At 47.8% G+C, this 16,989-nt stretch overlaps 1 pseudogene; it reads right to left on the bottom strand.

The window, feature by feature from the left end:
- Positions 1-253: 253 nt before the first annotated feature.
- The window catches only part of LOC120875336, a 40,011-nt pseudogene continuing 23,275 nt past the window's right edge, over positions 254-16,989 (bottom strand).

The following is a 16,989-nucleotide window of genomic DNA, read 5'->3' as shown; positions in this document are numbered from 1 at the left end:
TGGGAGACTGACCTGAGAAAACAGTGGAATGATTTACGTCACAGGATGTTTTGCCTGTGTCCTCTTCTAGGGGTTTTACGGTGTCACATCTTATGTTTACATCTTTATCGCTGGTGCCTGTTCTGATTGGCTGGTGTGTCCTGTGCCTCGCCGGCGGGGACAAATGTAGATTTGGTTGCAGCACTGGGTGGCCCCCAGCTAACCCCTGAGCTGTGGGTCCAGTCTGCAGTGGCATGCTGGTGGTATCCATGTGCTAACTGATGTGACATGGCACAGAGGGGTCTTGGCTGAGGGTGTCGGCAACGGCTGAGTTGTCTGTGTTGTCATCTTCATTACTATCATTTGCTTCCACTGCTGAGACTCGCTTCACAGAGGTTCCTGTGTGGGCAAAGGGGAGGGGAGTTGATAGTCTCAGCCAGTGTGACAAAGCAAACTAACATAAAATCTAAGATTAAATGTATCCCCTTTTAGTCTACTCATGATGAAGATGATAAAACAACATAAAGTGATGGAAGTTCCAGTTCAAATACTTCACCACAGTATTAGCATAGTTTCCACATGGTTTGTTTACTCTTCCAGAAATCTTTAGGGCATCCTTCTATGTGACTGTCACTATAGGGGAACAGGTTTCCCTTTGATGTGATTAACTTCAGGGACTAGGAAACTGTTAAGTGCCGAAGGGGAGGGCGATGTTCCACACTCCCACCTTCCCATCATGTGCTGCTCCCAGGCCCCTCCTGTCCTCCCTTCTCTCCTGCCTTTGTCAGGGGAGTCCTGCCTGAACAGTGGTCACAGAGCAGGAGCTAGGCTGAGCACACGAACCAGGAGAGAAGTGGCTGGTGAGGGCTGGGTGGAGGGGTTGGGGGCATGTATCCTGGTTGTTAGAACCAAGCCTCTCGTGTTTGGTCCACTGACAGGGCCTGAGATGGCCTTGGCCTCACGTAGGTGATCAGATAGCTCATCTGCCCGCTGAGCAGTGTAGGGGCAGAGTAGGCAGTATTAGTGGCTGCTGGTCGCAGGCCTGGAGGGGAAGGAGAACACCCTCTCCCAGCTTCCTTTCCTATGAAACACCTGGTACTTTTCAGTCCCAGGTGTCAGTCAGAGACTCTGGGTATATGGACACGGCACCAACAGAAGTTTCCTGAGAAGCTGTGTCTCAGGGGCCTGAGTCTGTGAACAGGATGGTGCCCTGGGAGGGAGAGTTTGGCCATGGAATCGGAGTGGCCAGTCTGATTCCTGTTTTCAGGGGCAGGAATTGGGAGCATGAAAGGGCAGCTGGCAGCTGAGCAGGGATGGAGTGGGAACAGCTGTGGGGAGGAGGGATGCATGGGGCGGGGCCACCAGTGAGTGACCCCGGTCAGGGGGTGACCCTGGATAGCAGATGGTGGTAGCCCCACAATCACAGAAGGGCTGGCCCCCTTGCTATGAGAAGCTGCCTTCCCCACTCCCAGCCCTGCCTCTGCCTGGCTCTGGACCAGCGTCTCTACTGCTTGAAACCACAAAAGCCTTTGCAGTCCTGGAGGTGCCCCTGCTCATCTCATGGAGAACCTTCAGTGGAGTAAGATTTTCTTTGACATCCATACCTTAGTTTCTCAGACTCTTCATATTTTTCCTGGTTTTGTGGCCATGTGTCATTAAAACCCTCCATTATCCAATGATGGGCTTCCTCTGTCACAGATCTGTCAGACGCCATCCGCTGGGTGAATGCGGGCTTGTGGTCACTCTGGCTACACAGTCTCCATAGACTGTCGAGCGGCGCTGTGTGGCTGCCCCAGCTGGGGGCCCCCTTGTCCTACTCTTGCTGTCCCCAAGCTAGGTCTAGAGAAGGCCAACCCAGTGAGAAGCTATTTTCCAACTTTGTCTCACATCCCAGGAACTAGTCTTCCAGCCTAGGCAGGTCACTCAGTGTTTCCTGTGCTAGTGCTCGTGGCTCACATCCTCGAGAGAGTATTTGAGTTGGGGACACTGGTCCCCTGCCACTGGAAGTGACATGATACCATGCTCCCAAGGATGGACACAAGGGCCAATGGGTGAACTTTTGCCCTCCTTGCTTGGAGGCACTGTGCTTCCAGCCTCTGCCTTCTCCCCACTCAGGTGTGGGATGTGGGAGAACAGGAGAGGGACCTTTTTCACAGTGAGCTCTCTCAGCAAAGCAAGTCTTTAACAAAGCTGGGCCTTGTTCAGGCTTGGAGGATGTGGCTGAGAGCCTGCTGGACAGGACGCACATTTAAAGGGCTTCCTGCAGTGTAGGTGTCAGGCCTACATAGCAATTAAGTGCAGAGCATGGACCTGACTGAGCTGGCGACTCTGGATCCTACAGGCTGAGTGCCAAATCCTGAACATTGGAAGATTGTCGGGAACCATAGGACATCTTGTTCCCTCAGCTGAGACAGTCCCCCTCAAGACTCAGGTTCCCCTTCCTGCTCTCAAGCAGCTATCAGACTGCAGCCACATCCCATGGTGAGCCCTGAGGAAGCTTGGGAAGGAGAATAGCTGCCCTCTAGTAGCTATAATACTGTAGCCACTCCCCGTGGTGAGCTCTGAGGAAACTCAGGAAGGAGGAGAATACTTGTTCTCTACCAGCCACTAGACTGCAGTCACTCCCCATGGTGAACCCTGAGGAAACTCAGGAAGGAGAAGGCAGGATGCTGGTCCCAGATGGAGAGGTGTGTATCACAGGGAATGATTTCAATTAGATGATTCTTGCATCTTTCTGTAAATACAAAAGTGCTTAATTCGTTAACTGTAGATGCTGCTTGCTGGGTCTGAAGTCCTAAAAGAGTCTCTCTGAATAAAACATAACTCTGAACACTTAGATTGTAAATATTTTTATGTCTACACATGTAGATACTTTCCAAAGAACAACAAAAGACAAATCTCAACATTCGAAACACTGGCACTGATGATGGACATTCCCCAAAAGATGCAACTGATGGAGCAGTTAGAATGCTCATCACCCCCTTTTCCATAAGATTGTGGAATGGACCCTGAAAGTGGGGAATTATTGTAGGGAAGAATAAACCTGACTCCATGTTGGATCTTTTACTTTAACTTTTGATTCCTGTTGATTTGTTTACTAAAAGGATACTGTCCATACATAATGGCCTGCCTCAGGTAACCCTGCTCTTTTGCTTTTGTTCAGGACCTGTGGATGGCTACAGGAAGGAAGAAATTAACACTTCTTGGTCTGCCAGCTCTCCAAGTAAAGTCATATTCTTTGCCTCAACACCTTGCCTTTGATTTATTGGCCTGTTGTGCGGCAAGCAGAGTGAGCTTGGACTCCATGACAATCCCACATGCCTCGCAGTCAAAAAAACAAAACATAAACAGAAGCAATATTGTAACAAATTCAATAAAGACTTTGAAAATGGATCATATCAAAAAGATCTGAAACCAAAAACTGAAAAGAACTTGGCGGTTGTCTGAAATATTTAGAAAAGGAAATGGTGCCCCTCATGCCAGTACCCCCTGAAGTCACACAGAGGACACAGCCTAGGGGAGGTCTCTTCTCTCGTCCAGGGGAGTGTCATACCAGCCACCATTTCTCCCTGTTCATGATAAACACACCGTAACGAGGGTCATTGGCACCTGGGCCAGTAATGCTGTGAACACCTGGATTGCCTTGTCCTTGTGAGATTTGATGTGAAGATAACACAGAAAGAGAACCAGCCAAGAAGGAAGATCTGGTCAGGAGTAAACTCCTCTTCACAGGGACTCTGTGAGACCCAAGCACTTGCTCTGCTCACCTTGCACCAGCTTTGCGGAATTGGCCTTTTGTCATTCTCTGGGCAGGAGGTCTACCTCCTGAAACCCAGGGGAGCACTGGGAACAGCAGCACCTCCACCTGAGGTCTGGAGAGGGTGTCCTGAACAGACAGGGCCTAACTGTTCAGTGAGGCCAGCCCTTGTTCACAGTGCACTGATCTGCTGCAGGATCTTGGGTTCCCTGGCATCCAGCATGCCCATTGTCCACCCCAGCTTGAGGCGTCTTGAGAGCCCCTCACTGGCAGGCAACCAGAAGCAGAAAACTGCACACCCAGCAAGAAGGAGAAGCAGGCGGGGCAGGGTTCCAGCTTGGAGTGTCCAAGGTCTCTTTGGTCCCCTGAGAATACCCAGCCCTGCCTGCCATGGCCTTTCTCGTCTTTAGTATGTGTCTCTTTGTGGTTAATGTTGCCAAATACCTTCCTCTGGAAGAGAAGGCTCTGTGACCATGAGGAGGTGCTGTAGTCCTGAACACAGGAAGCTTGAGAAGTAACTGCCCTGAGCCCTGAATATACTGCGAGTTAAATCTGCAACAACCTAGGCCAAGATTCCAACAGATTCTCTGTGGAAACACTTTTCATGTCCAACAAGAGAACAAACCTAGGCCAAGAATGTGACAGGTTCTCTGTGGAAACGCTGTTCACGTCCAACAAGAGAAGGCTTGTTAACCTATAGCCCAACCCCAAGACATGAGACAGGTTGTAACCACAGAAACTGCAGGGGAAGTGTTTGAGAGGCTTTCTCTTAGGCATCTTCCCTGAGATCCCCTGAAGTTACTGGACCTGGAGTGGGGCACTCGGCACTTCTCTGCTCACTACAGGCTGGACAGCAACCCCCCAACCTCACAGCCTCCGCTCCTCCACCTCCGAGTTGAGTGGAAACTTCTCATTCATGACGCCAAAGTGCAGTCTTCTTGGTGAGCAGAACAGAGGCTGGTGGGAAGGTGGGTGGAGGCTCAAAGCTCTTGTGGAAGAAAAACATGTATGTGTGTATGGTGGCCGTATGCTGTAGTAATTGGTATTGCCTACACATTTGTGGGTGGCTTTTGGTTTCTGTATTTTCTAAGTTTCTTTTTTTATGACCAACTGCATATTATGAGAAAATTTTTGCTATCAACTGAGAAATTGCAAAATAAGATCTTTAAGTTTATTGAAATGTTATAGGAGTTTTCTTTTGGTGACAGAAGAACAGCCTCCTACTTTTTAAGTATTTATTTATTCAACTGCACTAGGTCTTAGTTAAGTATTTATTTATTTTTAAGTATTTATTTACTCAACTGCGCTAGGTCTTAGTTCTGGAGAAGAAAATGGCAGCCCACTCCAGTATTCTTGCCTAGAGAATCCCAGGGATGGGGGAGCCTGGTGGGCTGCTGTCTGTGGGGTCACACGGAGTCAGACATGACTGAAGCGACTTAGCAGCAGCAGGTCTTAGTTCTGGCACGCAGAATCTTCATTTGCAACATAGAGGATCTAGTTCTCTGACCAGGGGTTGAACCTGGGTTCCCTGGCACTGGGAGATCAGAGTCTTAGCCACTGGACCACCAGGGAATGCTGCAACCTCCTAAATTTTATTTGTTTATTTTTGGCTATGCTGGGTCTTTGTTGCTGTGTGGGCTTTTCTCTAGTTGTGGCGAATGGGGGCTACCCTCTAGTTTATGTGTGCTCGAACTTCTCATTGTGGTGGCTTCTTGTTGCAGAGCATGGGCTCTAGGGCACATGGGCTTCAGTAGTTGTGCATAGGCTTAGTTGCTCCATGGCACGTGGGATCTTCCCAGATTAGGGGTTGAACCTGTGTCTCCTGCATTGGCAGGTGGATTCTTAACCACTGCACCACCAAGGAAATTGCCTACCCCACCCGCCAACCTCCTACTTTAAAAAAGGACTAAAAACAGTCTATTGAGTAAGTTTTCAGGAGTCAGCTTTGAGGTGAGCATCTGTGGTGTCATTCTCCCAAAGGCAGCTCGGCTTCAGATATCGGCTGGGCTCATGGGCCTGGCGATCAGGACGGATCTGGTGTCTGAAGACAGGCTTACTCTCTGGTGCTTCGCCCTCACCTGCTCAGCCAGGGTTTCTGAGCCATGGCAGTAAAGCAGAGCAGCAAGCAGGTGGGGCTGGTACAGCTGCGGGACCGCTGTGGTCAGAATGGATCATGCGGTGGAGGCAGGACTGCTGCAGTCAAGAGTGGAGTGTGCAGTGGAGGCAGCTGGCCATCCTGTCCCATGACTGCTGGTGTTCTGTGTGCCCATACAGGGCTGTCACGGTGTCAGGTGGAGTCTGGGCTAGTGTTGTGGGGACAGGACAGGGCCTTAGACAGCTCACATCCCCATTCTCTCCCTCCCCCCCCCCCCCCCCCCCCCCACCCCCCCGGCTCCTCTTCAGATCATGGTTCGTGGCTGCTAGCTGCTCCCTGGGGCTGGGAGGGTGGGTAAACCACCAAGCCCCCTTGCTCAAAGTGAACTGAGACCCCACGCTCTGGGGTCACACACCATTGCTGCCACCATGCAGGTCATCTCACTTCTGTGAGGGAGGGCCCGTGCGGGGCTGTGGGTGATGAGGGATTTGGGGATGTTGTGGACTGGCCCAGGACTGGGGAGAGGAAAGGAGGAGAGAGAGAACCCTTAAACTGCTCAGCCTTCCAGGAAATTCCAGGCCCAGCTCTGGTGAGAGGTGCAGGTGAGAAGCCATTGCAAATTTCTGGGTCCCCCTTCCCACCATATTTCACTTGAAGCCCCTCTGCCTGCTCCACCCCTAACTCTCCCTCCTGTGGCTCCTGCTGAAAGCTGCAGGAGATGGAGAGTTTATGCTGCTTGCCTTCCCGTAGGGAAACGAAGCCACAGACAAACATGTTCCTTTAAGAAAGCATGAAAGAAACGAGAAAATAATAGCGGGAGGTTATTATTGACAGGTTCATGTAGAGATGCTTCACAAGCCTGGCACAAGGAAGGGACTGAGAGCTGTTGCCCCTGGTCCTGGGGTTTGCCCCTTCCCACCCTAGCCTATGCTCCCCTTGGTGTCTTCTGGCGACTAGGTGGACTTAAACCTCCTGAACGCATCATGAAAGGATCAGGACAGGGCAGAGCTCGTTTCACAGATGGGAGGGTCTGGTCCACTTTTTACAAACACCTTTGCCTCCTCTCTGTATTGGAACTCAGTTCTGGGTCTAAGCAAGCACGGCTTCCTGTCTGGGTCAGCACCCTCACTTACCCAGGCGAGAGGCTTTGTGTCCACTTCTTCTCCACGTGCATCCTGCTCACTTCCACTGCTGGGGCCCCGGGGCCTGTACTCTGTGCATCTGCTCTGCTCATAGTGCACCCCATGGGCCATAAGATTTCACGCTTAAAAGCTAAGTGTAAGGGTAAAATACTCCATAGTTAAGAATTTCAAGGTGGCAACAGAGTTGACTGAATCACGAGAGCTCAGGTGCAAGGCTCATGTGTTAGAGAAGCCGCTGTGTGGGCTTCAAGACAGTCTGTGTAGAAGGTGGGGTGGGGGTGGTCAGGGAGGTTCTGAGACACTCAGCTCGCCCAGTTCCTACACAGGCAACTCCAGGCTCCGTTCTTGGCAGGGTGGGTGACAGCACTGCCTGCCTGTGTGGAGGGGCTCAGAGGCTGCCCAGCTCAGCAGGAATGGCAGTGGGGGGAAGGAAGGGCACCCTCTCTTAGCATTCCTGACTTCACCCCTCCTTGTTAGGGCAGCTGAGTGCCTGAACGGCCCCTCCTGTGTCCAGCTCTGAAGATACGGAAGAAGTGGGCACTGAAGGACATACAGGATGTAACCGAGGACAACCGAAGGCGAGGCTTGCGTTCTCACCAGCCTCTGCAGATTCTGCCTGTGCTTATGCATCAGCCCAGGATGCTGGCTGTGGCTCAGATCATGAACTCCGTATTGCCAAATTCAGACTTAAATTGAAGAAAATAGGGAAAACCACTAGACCATTCAAGTATGACCTAATCCCTTATGATTATACAGTGGAAGTGACAAATAGATTCAAGGGATTATATCTGATAGAATGTCTGAAGAACTGTTAGATGGAGGTTCATGACATTGTATAGCAGGCAGTGATCAAGACCATCCCCAAGAAAAAGAAATGCAAAAAGGCAAAATGGTCGTCTGAGGAGGCCTTACAAATAGCTGAGAAGAGAAGAGAAGCTAAAGTCAAAGGAGAGAAGGAAAGATATACCCATCTAAATGAAGAGTTCCAAAGAATAGCAAGGAGAGATAAGAAAGCCTTCCTAAGTGATCAGTGCAAAGAAATAGAGGAAAACAACAGAATGGGAAAGACTAGAGATCTCTTCAAGAAAATTAGAGATACCAAGGGAACATTTCATGCAAAGATGGGCACAACAAAGCACAGAAATGGTATGGGCCTAATAGAAGCAGAAGATATTAAGAAGATGTGGCAAGAATAAACAGAAGGACTATACAAAAAAGATCTTCACGACCCAGATAATCACGATGGTGTGATCACTCATCTAGAGCCAGACTTCCTGGAATATGAAGTGAAGTGGGCCTTAGGAAGCATCACTAAGAACAAAGCTAGTAGAGGTGATGGAATTCCAGCTGAGCTATTTCAAGTTCTAAAAGATGATGCTGTGAAAGTGCTGCAGTCAATATGCCAGCAAATTTGGAAAACTCAGCAGTGGCCACAGGACTGGAAGAGGTCAGTTTTCATTCCAATTCCAAAGAAGGGCAATGCCAAAGAATGCTCAAACTACCGCACAGTTGCACTCATCTCACACGCTAGCAAAGTAATGCTCAAAATTTTCCAAGAGAGGCTTCCAACAGTACATGAGCTAAGAACTTCCAGATGTTCAAGCTGGTTTTAGAAAAAGCAGAGGAAGCAGAGATCAAATTGCCAACATCTGTTGGATCATTGAAAAAGCAAGAGAATTCCAGAAAAACATCTACTTCTGCTTTATTGACTATGAGGACCACAACAAACTGTGGAAAGTACTTAGAGATGGGAATACCAGAAAATACCTGCCTTCTGAGAAATCTGTATGTAAATCAAGAAGCAACAGTTAGACCTGGACATGGAACAATGGACTGGTTCAAAATTGAGAAACTAGTACCTCAAGGCTGTATATTGTGACCCTGCCTATTTAACTTATATGCAGAGTGAAAGTGAAAGTCACTCAGTTGTGTCCAACTATTTGCAACCCCATGGACTGTATATGGACTATACAGTCCATGGAATTCTCCAGACTAGAATACTGGAGTGGGTAGCTGTCCCCTTCTCCAGGGAATCGTTCCAACCCAGGGATTGAACCTAGGTCTCCTGCATTGCATGCAGAGTCTTTACCAGCTGAGCCACTAGGGAAGCCCTATATATGCAGAATACATCATGTGAAATGCTGGGCTGGAAGAAGCACAAGCTGGAATCAAGATTGCCAGGAGAAATATCAATAATCTCAGATATGCAGATGACACTGCCGTTATGGCAGAAAGTGAAGAGGATGAAAGCCTCTTCATGAAAGTGAAAGAAGAGAGTGAAAAAGCTGGCTTGAAACTCAGCTTTCAGAAAACTAAGGTCATGGCATCTGGTCACATCACTTCATGGCAAATAGATGGGGAAATAATGGAAACAGTGACTTTATTTTCTTGGGTTCCAAAATCACTGCAGATGGTGACTGCAGCCATGAAGTTAAAAGATACTTGCTTCTTGGAAGAAAAGCTATGACCAACCCAGACAACATATTAAAAAGCAGAGACATTGCCGACAAAGGTCCATCTAGTCAAAGCTATGGTTTTTCCAGTAGTCAGGTATGGATGTGAGAGTTGGGACTGGAAAGAAGGCTGAGTGCTGAAGAATTGATGCTTTTGAACTGTGGTGTTGGAGAGAACTCTTGAGAGTCCCTTGGACTGCAGGGAGATCAAACCAGTCCATCCTAAAGGAAACCAGTCCTGAATATTCATTGGAAGGACAGATGCTGAAGCTGGAGGCTCCAGTACTTTGGCCACCTGATACGAAGAACTGACTCATTGGAAAAGACCCTGATGCGGGGAAAGACTGAGGCAGGAGGAGAAGGGGACAACAGAGGGTGAGATGATTGGATAGCATTACTGACTCAATGTATATGAGTTTGAGCAAGCTCTGGGAGTTGGTGATGTACAGGGAAGTCTGGTGTGCTGCAGTCCATGGTGTCACAAAGAGTCGGACATGACTGAGCAACTGAACTGAAGATGCTGGTGCTACCATCCTATAGCACACATGAGAGTAGAGGCACAGAGAGGCTGAGCACCTTGCCCCAGGTCACACAGCTGGTGATAGCAGAGCTGAGAACTGGCCCACTGTGGTTGAATCTGGAGTCTAGATGCTGTTATGACCTGAGGGAGCAGCAAAGACAGAGTGAGGGAGAAACAGATGACCCAGACTTAGCCAGGCACACATGCATGCACACATATACACACATGTGCACATGACCTTCACCTCAGAGGGCAACCAGGAGAGGCCAAAGGAGGGTGGAGGTCTATTAGGAGGAAAGACCATACTTCCCAGGAGACGAGGGAAGTCCCTTCCCTGGTGAGTCTGTCTGAAACCCTAGATCCTCTCCCTGGACCCAGGAGCTGACTGTGCAGTGACCTAACTGAGTTGACTCCAGACTTATGCCTTCCCAGAGGTTCAGCTCCCATTGGACCCCACTGCTCTCAGTAATAAGAGGGGAATGAGGTACATAGTCTGGGCTTCAGATTTGTTTGGAGACAAAATTTATTAAAACAGGAGTACAAAAAACCCATGAAGGGAACTGGCATGAACATCTCCAGAACACTTAAGAAATCATCTGCTGTTTACCTCCTCTCCTGTCATGAAAGTGGAAGGTCTATTTAATCAATTAATTCTGAGCTCATCACACTCTTTAAAAAAATGTATTTATTTATTTGGCTGCACTGGGTCTTAATTGCAGCATGTGGGATCTAGTTCCCCAGTCAGGTATTGAACATGGGTGTTTGCATTGGCAGCATGATGTCTTAGCCACTGGACCACCAGGGAAGTCTCTCATCACAGTCTTGGGGAATGTAACGGGTCATAGACCTCCTCTGAGGCGCCCTCAGAGTTGAAGTATGTGATGGCTACAGTAATCGTCCTGCAGCTAAGATGTGGTTTATTGGTAATGACTTACTCAACTGGCAAACATAGGACTTCTCCCCTGTGTGTGTCTTCTGGTGTCTGATGAGATATGACTTCTGACTGAAGCCTTGCTCACACTCCCTGCAAACAAAGGGCTTCTCCCCTGTGTGTGTCCTCTGGTGCTTGATGTGACTGAAGCCTCGCTCACACTCCCTGCAAACAAAGGGCTTCTCCCCTGTGCGTGTCCTCTGGTGTCTGACGAGAGTTGACTTCTCACTGAAGCTTCGCCCACACTCTCTGCAAACATAGGGCTTTTCCCCAGTGTGTATCCTCTGGTGTGTGATGAGACTTTACCTATCCTTGGAGCTTGCCCACACTCTCCATGCTTAACTCTTATAATTCTTAAGACTCCTGCCCCCATACGTAATTTGCCTGTGTCCTCTGTATTCACTTTCTGGCCTGTGCTAGGGTCTTCCATCATTCTCTTGCTTACCCAGGAATCCCCCATTTGTCCTTTGGGTGAGTAGGAAGAGGCCCTTGAAACCCTCCTCAGCCTTATGCTTTTCAGCAAAGGTTGGGGCCTTTCCTTGACCTCTCCATCCTCAGGTTTGTCACTCCAGCTGTGTGGATCAGAATATTGCTGCTGATGATTTTGATTGCCTGGTCAGAAATCCTTTGTTTGGAGGCGGTCTCTTGCAGATGTTCTCAGGAGGATCTGAGAGGGGTGATTGCATTTGACATGTTGGCTGAGGAATTTCTGACTGGAGAAGGCCAGGGAGCAGGAGGCACATGGGTGGATTTTGGGCTTTGGTTCTGCTGAAAGAGGAAGCTTTTGGTCAGGTAACTGCTAAGGCCTGCCCCAGACATCCAAGGAGCGGTGGCTGCGTGGGTGCAGGAGGGCCTAGAGGAGCTATCCCACGTTGAAGGTCAGGAAGGGCGGTGGTGAGGAGATACCCCTCGTCCAAGGTAAGGAGCAGCAGCTGCGCTTTGCTGGAGCAGCCATGAAGAGATAACCCCACGCCCAAGGTAAGAGAAACCCAAGTAAGATGGTAGGTGTTGCAAGAGGGCATCAGAGAGCAGACACACTGAAACCATACTCACAGAAAACTAGTCAATCTAATCACACTAGGACCACAGCCACAGCCTTGTCTAACTCAATGAAACTAAGTCATGCCCGCGGGGCAACCCAAGACGGGCGGGTCATGGTGGAGAGGCCTGACAGAATGTTTTCCACTGGAGAAGGGAATGGCAAACCACTTCAGTATTCTTGCCTTGAGAACCCCATGAACAGTATGAAAAGGCAAATGATAGGATACTGAAAGAGGAACTCCCCAGGTCAGTAGGTGCCCAGTATGCTACTGGAGATCAGTGGAGAAATAACTCCAGAAAGAATGAAGGGATGGAGCCAAAGCAAAAACATTGCCCAGTTGTAGATGTGACTGGTGATAGAAGCAAGGTCTAATGCTGTAAAGAGCAATATTGCATAGGAACCTGGAATGTCAGGTCAGTGAATCAAGGCAAATTGGAAGTGGTCAAACAGGAGATACCAGGAGTGAACGTTGACATTCTAGGAATCAGCGAACTAAAATGAACTGGAATGGGTGAATTTAATGCAGATGACCATTATATCTACTACTGCGGGCAGGAATCCCTCAGAAGAAATGGAGTAGCCATCATGGTCAACAAAAGAGTCTGAAATGCAGTACTTGGATGCAATCTCAAAAACGACAGAATGATCTCTCTTTGTTTCCAAGGCAAACCATTCAATATCACAGTTATCCAAGTCTATGCCCTAACCAGTAACACTGAAGAAGCTGAAGTTGAATGGTTCTATGAAGACCTACAAGACCTTTTAGAACTAACACCCACAAAAGATGTCCTTTCATTATAGGGAACTAGAATGCAAAAGTAGGAAGTCAAGAAACACCTGGAATAACAGGCAAATTTGGCCTTGGAATGCAGAATGAAGCAGGGTGAAGACTAATAGAGTTTTGCCAAGAAAATGCACTGGTCATAGCAAACATCCTCTTCCAACAACACAAGAGAAGACTGTACACATGGACATCACCAAATGGTCAACACCAAAATCAGATTGATTATATTATTTGCAGCCAAAGATGGAGAAGCTCTATACAGTCAACAAAAACAAGACCAGGAGCTGACTGTGGCTCAGATCATGAACTCTTTATTACCAAATTCAGACTTAAATTGAAGAAAGTAGGGAAAAGTATTAGACCATTCAGGTATGACCTAAATCAAATCCCTTATGATTATACAGTGGAAGTGAGAAATAGATTTAAGGGCCTAGATCTGATAGATAGAGTGCCTGATAAACTATGGAATGAGGTTCGTGACATTTTGCAGGAGACAGGGATCAAGACCCTCCCCATGAAAAAGAAATGCAAAAAAGCAAAATGGCTGTCTGAGGAGGCCTTACAAATAGCTGTGAAAAGAAGAGAAGCAAAAAGCAAAGGAGAAAAGGAAAGATATAAGCATCTGAATGCAGAGTTCCAGAGAATAGCAAGAAGAGATAAAAAGCCTTCTTCAGCGATCAGTGCAAAGAAATAGAGGAAAACAGAATGGGAAAGACTAGGGATCTCGTCAAGAAAATTAGAGATACCAAGGGAACATTTCATGCAAAGATGGGCTCGATAAAGGACAGAAATTGTATGGACCTAACAGAAGTGGAAGATATTAAGAAGAGGTGGCAAGAATACACAGAAGAACTGTACAAAAAAGATCTTCATGACCCAGATAATCACGATGGTGTGATCACTCATCTAGAGCCAGACATCCTGGAATGTGAAGTCAAGTGGGCCTTAGAAAGCATCACTATGAACAAAGCTAGTGGAGGTGATGGAACTCCAGTTGAGCTATTTCAAATCCTGAAAGATGATGCTGTGAAAGTGCTGCACTCAATATGCCAGCAAATGTGGAAAACTCAGCAGTGGCCACAGGACTGGAAAAGGTCAGTTTTCATTCCAATCCCAAAGAAAGGCAATGCCAAAGAATGCTCAAACTACCGCACAATTGCACCCATCTCACACGCTAGTAAAGTAATGCTCAAAATTCTCCAAGCCAGGCTTCAGCAATACGTGAACCATGAACTTCCTGATGTTCAATCTGGTTTTAGAAAAGGCAGAGGAACCAGAGATCAAATTGCCAACATTCGCTGGATCATGGAAAAAGCAAGAGAGTTCCAGAAAAACATCTATTTCTGCTTTCTTGACTATGCCAAAGCCTTTGACTATGTGGATCACAATAAACTGTGGGAAATTCTGAAAGAGATGGGAATTCCAGACCACCTAACCTACCTCTTGAGAAATCTGTATGCAGGTCAGGAAGCAACAGTTAGAACTGGACATGGACCAACAGACTGGTTCCAAATAGGAAAAGGAGTACATCAAGGCTATATATTGTCACCCTGCTTATTTAACTTATATGCAGAGTACATCATGAGAAACACTGGACTGGAAGAAGCACAAGCTGGAATCCAGATTGCCGGGAGAAATATCAATAACCTCAGATATGCAGATGACACCACCCTTATGGCAGAAAGTGAAGAGGAACTAAAAAGCCTCTTGATGAAAGTGAAAGTGGAGAGTGAAAAAGTTGGCTTAAAGCTCAACATTTAGAAAACGAAGATATGGCATCTGGTGTCATCACTTCATGGGAAATAGACGGGGAAACAGTGGTAACAGTGTCAGACTTTATTTTGGGGGGCTCCAAAATCACTGCAGATGGTGACTGCAGCCATGAAATTAAAAGATGCTTACTCCTTGGAAGAAAAGTTATGACCAACCTAGGTAGCATATTCAAAAGCAGAGACATTACTTTGCCAACTAAGGTCCGTCTAGTCAAGGCTATGGTTTTTCCTGTCGTCATGTACGGATGTGAGAGTTGGACTGTGAAGAAGGCTGAGCACCGAAGAATTGATGCTTTTGAACTGTGGTGTTGGAGAAGACTCTTGAGAGTCCCTTGGACTGCAAGGAGATCCAACCAGTCCACTCTGAAGGAGATCAGCCCTGGGATTTCTTTGGAAGGAATGATGCTGAAGCTGAAACTCCAGTACTTTGGCCACCTCATGCAAAGAGTTGACTCATTGGAAAAGACTCTGATGCTGGGAGGGATTGGGGGCAGGAGGAGAAGGGGACGACCGAGGATGAGATGGCTGGATGGCATCACTGACTTGATGGACGTGAATCTGAGTGAACTCCAGGAGTTGGTGATGGACAGGGAGGCCTGGCGTGCTGCGATTCATGGGGTCGCGAAGAGTCGGACACGACTGAGCAACTGAACTGAACTGAACTGAAGGCCTGCCCCACTAATCATCTTAGTGCTGATAGTGCAAGATCTGTCTCCCACCAAGTGTGCCTTTACAGTCCACTTTTCCATTCCATTCTTATTCTCTGCGTCTTCTACAGAAATCCAGGAAGCCTGTGTCAAGGACCTTTTCTACGTATTGCCCAGACTAGGGACCTTCCAGTAGCATCAGAGGCAGGGTCTCTCCTGATAGAGGTGGATCTGCAGGGACCTTTCCCTACATATAAGTATCTGAAAATTCATGTCACGGTGTTCACAGGTATTTTATCCTACTGAAAGATAAGACTCTTTATGACTTAGGTGGAATCATCCTGAGCGGCTCCTTGTGAGGGGAAAAGGTCTATTAAGTTAGGGGTGCCTGGCCTAGAGCTCCCTGAATATGAGAGGCAGCACAGGTGGTGATGTTCTAGCATATGCAAATAAAACTGAATTTTAGGGTCCTCTTTCAAAGACCAGCCTTTGTGTCTGGGTCTCTACACGAAGTGGGATTCAGACTGGATGAGACCAAATAGCCCAGGTCCCATGGACTAGAGGTCTCTGGTTCCTGTTGCCCCCACTAGTTCATGAATTGCTTCTCTCTCAGTTTTCCATAAATCATAAAATGAAGATGTGTTCTTTCTCAAGCCTCATAAGTATTCATACCTCATTTATTTCATTCAGTCTAGTCCATTTAAAATGTACTAGGAAATCCTGTTAAAAAATACATCTCCATCCAGACTCTTTACATCCTGCTGCTGCTGCTGAGTCGCTTCTGTTGTGTCCAACTCTGTGCGACCCCATAGATGGCAGCCCACCAGGCTCCCCCATCCCTGGGAGTCTCCAGGTAAGAACACTGGAGTGGGTTACGTTTCCTTCTCCAATCAGTGAAAGTGAAGACTCTCAGTCGTGTCCGACTCTTAGCAACCCCATGGACTGCAGCCTGTCAGGCTCCTCCATCCATGGGATTTTCCAGGCAAGAGTACTGTAGTGGGGTGCCATTCTTCACACCCTGTCTCCCATACTTCTTTAGCCAGCCCACTGTCCTCTCTAATCTGCCAATAACTGACCTCTGAAAGGATTCCCCGCTACTGTCCCTTCCCAAAAATGAACCGAAGCGTCATCTTAGATTACATGCCACTTGCAGCTGAAAGCTGCACTGTTGTTCCATGACACCCTGGAAGATTCCAGGTGCCTGCAAATGGACATGGGCCCTGAGGCTTCCATGTTCCATCCATCCTCCTCCGTCTCCCTCTGTACTTCCTCCTAAAACCACTGGCATGGCCTCTCTTCCCGACCCTGGGGCTATGGCACTGGCTGCTCCCTTGCCTTGAATCCTTTCCCACAGGTGTTACCTCTGGAGAGACCCTGCCCCACCATCCTCTGCCACAACCCACCCGCTGCTCACACTGATCCGAGGCCCTTTTCCCGGACTGGTTTTTCTCATAGCAACCAGCAGCCTGTCTGGTATTAAGCATATGTTGCCCCAAAAGGTGGTTCTGTCTATTTCAGGGCATGGAGCCCAGTCTGGCACAGAGTATGAACTCACATGACAGTGAACTGAAACAGTGACTGAATGCAAATCATTGTACACCTGTCATTAGAAATGTGGAGGAAAGGAGGAAGAAATAGCTAAAGATGAGAGCTGGTAGGTGCTAGAAATTTTGCTTTTTGCCTCTAAGCCTTTCAGCAGAATGTGATGTCATGTATTTTTTGCATGAAATATTAAAAATGAGAAAAAGTTTTAATATAATTTTTTCCTAAAAGTCATATGAAATGAATCAATTTCTGAGGCATTTTAATTGAGACTTGACTGACTTTACATTGGATTGTACTCTGCTTCAGAGCCAGACCAGGGAAG

Source organism: Oryx dammah, unplaced genomic scaffold (genome assembly GCF_014754425.2).
Source record: "Oryx dammah isolate SB20612 unplaced genomic scaffold, SCBI_Odam_1.1 HiC_scaffold_16, whole genome shotgun sequence".
NCBI lineage: Eukaryota > Metazoa > Chordata > Mammalia > Artiodactyla > Bovidae > Oryx > Oryx dammah.
This window is presented reverse-complemented; position numbering and strand designations above follow the sequence as displayed.